The 4,961-nt window shown below is 44.9% G+C and overlaps 1 pseudogene; it reads right to left on the reverse strand.

The window, feature by feature from the left end:
• Nucleotides 1–1,356: 1,356 nt before the first annotated feature.
• LOC100346515 (26S proteasome regulatory subunit 10B-like) lies at nt 1,357–2,571 on the reverse strand (annotated as a pseudogene).
• Nucleotides 2,572–4,961: the final 2,390 nt, after the last annotated feature.

Genomic DNA, 4,961 nt, shown 5'->3' on the forward strand with positions numbered 1-4,961 from the left:
TGCACAAGTAAGAGAGAAGGAAGAGAAGTACAAAGAATCCATCAAGGATAGCACAAAGTAGGCAGCCACACACAAGGAGTCAAGTCACAGGGTTATATTTGTAGAATAAACCAGTGGATGGAGAATCTCCCTCTCTACTATCCCCTCTTCCCTCCTCCCTCCCCTTTTTCCTCTCCCTGCTTCCCTCTCCCCTCCCCTCTGTCCTCTGTCCTCCATCCTCTCTCCTCTCTCCCTCCTATCCATTCCCAACCAGCTCCCTCCCTTTCAAACAATTTTAAAAATACATTTGTACAGAAAGATTTCGTTGGATGCTGAGTGGAAAACATATTACAGAGGAAAAGATTACTGATAGAAGAAATCAGCTCAGAGGTCACTGAATTCAGTCAAGAGAATTATGGTGGGATGGGCTACGGTTGGGGTTATAACCAGGCATTTGGGGCATCCAGGGTACAGAATTTATGTAGGCACCTGCTCTATGAGCCATGCAAGAACAGAGTTCAGCTTTGCCTTGGCTTAGAGTGGTGGCAGATATAGGCAGGTTGAAGCTATATTTTGGTGGTGAAATCAAATTTATTGTGCAGATTCTTGGGTTCCTAAGTAACAGTTTTGAAAAACTATTAATGTTGGACGGCGCCCAGCTCACTTGGCTAATCCTCCACCTGTGGCACCAGCAATCTAGTCCTAGTTGGGGCAGCGGATGCTGTCCCACTTGCTCCTCTTCCAGAACAGCTCTCTGCTGTGGCCTGGAAAGGCAGTGGAGGATGGCCCAAGTGCTTGGGCCCTGCACCCACATGGGAGACCAGGAGGAAGTATCTGGCTGCTGGTTTCGCATCAGCGCAGTGCGCCAGCCATAGCAGCCATTTGCGGGGTGAACCAATGTAAAGGAAGACCTTTCTCTCTGTCTCTTTCTCTCACTGTCTAACTCTGCCTGTCAAAAAAAAGACTATTAATGCAACATATTATGGAGGATCTTAAATATCAAAGGTCTGATGTTTCACTTCCTCCCATAGCCTATCTAAATCAATACTCAAATGATATAAATTATAAGAAATACTCTCTTGGACTACTCCCAGATCATTTTCAATGTTTTACAAAATGTTCACATAGCAAATATGAAAAGCTTCAACACATTCTTCTTTTCTAATTTCTGCTGCAATAAATACATGAACAACATACAGATTTCTTCTGTACCCATCTTAAAAGTGGAGTCACTGACTTATATACTAATTTATGTTACTCATACATATTTTACTCTTATTTTTAATGAGATCATTGCCAGTACACACATTGTTTGCTTAACTTTATTTTTACATTAAACCAATGTCTGTCATGCAGCAATCAAAAAACTGACAGTAATTATACGGGTTTGTAGTCCAATTTAGACTCTAGCTTCTTAGAATAACCCACTTTTTTTTTTGACAGGCAGAGTGGACAGTGAGAGAGAGAGAGACAGAGAAAAAGGTCTTCCTTTTTCCTTAGGTTCACCCCACAATGGCCACTGCGGCCTCCAACACCATGTTGATCCAAAGGCAGGAGCCAGGTGCCTCTCCTGGTCTCACATGTGGGCGCAGGGCCCATGGACTCAGGCCATCTTCCAATGCACTCCCGGGCCACAGCAGAGAGCTGGACTGGAAACGGAGCAACCGGGACAGAATCCAGCACCCCAAGCGGAACTAGAACCCGGGGTGCCGGTGCCGCAGGCGGAGGATTAGCCTAATGAACCATGGTGCCAACCAGAATAACCCACTTTTCTGATGGCTTTCATGAAGTCTTTCTGTACTACAAAATTATGATCAGCACGAATTGCAAACATACCAGCTTCAGTACAAACACTTTAGGTTTGCTCCAATAAAGCCATCTAAAAGGTTCATGCTTGCTTCATAATCTATTTCATAATGTTTTGTAATGGGAGCTGTGTGGATTTTCAATATATCTAACCTCGCTTGTTCATGTGGTAAATCAATATGTATTTTTCTGTCCAATCTTCCCAGACGTAGCAAAACCGGGTCCAGTGTATCTGGTCTGTTTGTAGCCATGGTCATTTTAACTCTATGCAGAGTATCAAACCCATCCATTTGAGTTAGCAACTCTATTAAAGTTCTCTTAATCTGTCAGCTGATGTACCCTCAGGAAACCGATGACCACCAATCACATCTATTTCATCCATAAAAATGATGCATGTTTGATGGTCGGTCTCTGGCATAATAAAACATTTCTCTGATCTAACAGGCACTTTCACCAATCTATTTGTCTACAATAGAACTTGATACAACCTTTAAGAAGTTACAATCCAGCTGACTAGCAACAGTTCTCACCAAAAGCATTCTTCCTGTGCCTGGAGTTCCATATAACAAACAGCCTTTTGGAGGTATTACTCCTACATGCTGGGATAATTCTAGGTTTTTAAGAGGTAATTCTATTCCCTGGGTTCCCATGAGGCATATTGTAAACCAGTGAATCCATCACTCCTGGCAAATCTCTCATGATACTTAGTGTAGTCATATCCAAAGAAGCTCTTGTTCCTGGATTCAGCTTACTTTTGTCAAGTTGTCTGTGACAGCCGACGATGTATCTTGGGGGGGTGAGGAGTGAGAAGAAAGTTCTGGAATCAGATACCAGTGCTGGCTGCACAACTTTGCACATGTGCTGCTAGTGAATGTTCACCTTAAAATGGTATAAAGGAACCAAGGTATACACCAAAGAGAACTGCTAATGAGTAATGTGAGTTAGCATTCATTCTGATCTAGTTCTCATGACTCCCCTTGCCCCAGCCCAAAGAAATAAGAGGTTGGGCTTAAGTTATGGGGATTACTGCTCCTCTGCAGGAAGCTGGAAAACCCAACGAGCACAGCCAGCCTTGCATGCGTGCACATGGGACTTTGAGACTGTGTCACTCTGTGGCTGCCTGGCTACAGTGCTGTGTGTGCATTTGTTCCTCTGTGCGTGTGGTTTTTTGAAAACTGACAGTTAACATGCTGTCATGTTTCAAATAGATTTTGATGGACATACATAAAAAACTGTCATGGGGCTGGTATTGTGTCCCAACAGGTTAAGCCTCTGCCTGCGGCATCCCATTTGGGTGCTGGTTTGAGACCCACTGGCTAATTCACTTTCAAATCCATATCTCTGCTAATGCACCTGGGAAAGCAGCAGAGGATGGCCCCAGTGCTTGGGCCCCAGCATCCACATGGGAGACCCAGAGGAAGCTCCTGGCTTTATCATGGCCCAATCCCGGCGATTGGGGTCATTTGGGGAGTGAACCAGCAGTTGGATGATCTCTGTGTGTCTCTCCTCCTCTCTCTGTTAACTCTGCCGTTCAAAGAAATAAGAAAACTTTTTAAAAAAGGACAGTCATATCTTTTAATATTTTCACCTTTCTTCATTCACTGAAGACACAAACAGACCTGTTCTATCAAACAGCTTATAAAACAGACCCTTAAACTGCATCTGATTTCAATGAGAGAGTCTGTATGCATTTTGTCAGACTTAGAAATAAGGTAAGCATCATTTGAAACTAAAGCAAAGCTCCAAACTTTTGAGTTCTAAAGATAACAAATGAATAAATAAGAAAAGTTTGCTAAAATGATCAATTTCATTAGTTGTTGAGATGGTTGGATGCCAATGTCCTCGGATGACACGAGGTCCAAACATCTCAAAACACCAGAGCCAAGAGAACCTCATCTCACGTACACAACCCTCACTGGGAGGGTCTGCATGCTGGACTTTTTAGAAAGGCTAGTTTGTTTAAAAATGCTTGGTGTGAACAGAGCCAAGCCTGTATGCTTCTAACTGTATCACTCCTTGTTACGAAAGAGGGAAACGTCATTAATCAGGCACACACAACCACCCCAATCAGTTCCAAGGTCTCAGAGGAAGCAGGGTTCACAAGCACTGATACACAGTATTCACTGGATAAATGCCAACAAGCCTCCTTCAGCAAGACAAAATGTTCATGTGCTCATGAAGTACCATGCATGGAACCGCCCAACTGGTAAAGAAGGGATTGCCTGTGACATTCACCAAAGTGGAACCCAGAGAGGTAGACATGCTCTTCATTTCCAAAGTGAATTCCAAGATGACCATGTCATGGGGAGGTGGGGGGAGGCGATTCACAAAGAGGAGTAACAAACCGGAGGAAACAGTGAGCAAAAATTGTGAAAAATTGACCTACAAATGCTTTTCAGGAACTTTTAATGATTACCTTAGTAAGACCAAACTGTTTCCTAGATTCACAGCCACTCCTCTAATTACATGCTTGAGAAAATTCTAAGCCATTCGGGGTAGCTGTAACTCAGGGACAGAAAGCAATAAAGTAACACAGCGATGAACAAAGCACTTCTGCCTGAAGGTGCTGTGGGGGTTGGCCGGGGACTCCTCACTAACCCAGCACAGCCGCCAGCCTGAGGCTAGTTGACAATCACTATTTTCTCCTATCTTTAGATGCCTGTGCATAGTTCCCACTGATCCCTCAGGGGCATGCCATCATACCACACGTGGAACTGGGAAGCTGAGAAATGCCACTTCCCTGGGGTCTGCAAAGAACCCACTTTACTAATCACTGCAACCGCCACAAGATCAAGTGTGGCAGAGGCACCTGTGCTAGCAAGCACAGCCCAGGCCCCCACTGCACCTGCCTGTGGGGCAGGGACTCACAGGGCCCTCAGCCTCATCTTAGCTACTTTTTTGCTCAGAGAAGGAAGGCTGGAACTGGCAAGACCCACCACACTCCTGCCCTCAGAATCTCAACTCCAGACAGCCCAAGCTGAAATCCAGGCAACCCTGAAAAGTCAAGGCTTTTGGCCCTGCAGAGACACTCCCAGCAGGCAAGTTGCACCGCACCTCCAGGACCCTCCCTGCACTCCTCACACACTCACCTCTCACATTAGCCCACACCCTGCAGCCCAGGAGGGGCAAGCACAGCAGGATTTAAACTGGAACTTCACTGATATCTATATATGGCC

Source organism: Oryctolagus cuniculus, chromosome 19 (genome assembly GCF_051225735.1).
Source record: "Oryctolagus cuniculus isolate XC-2025 breed Fujian yellow rabbit chromosome 19, ASM5122573v1, whole genome shotgun sequence".
In the NCBI taxonomy this organism is placed as follows: domain Eukaryota; kingdom Metazoa; phylum Chordata; class Mammalia; order Lagomorpha; family Leporidae; genus Oryctolagus; species Oryctolagus cuniculus.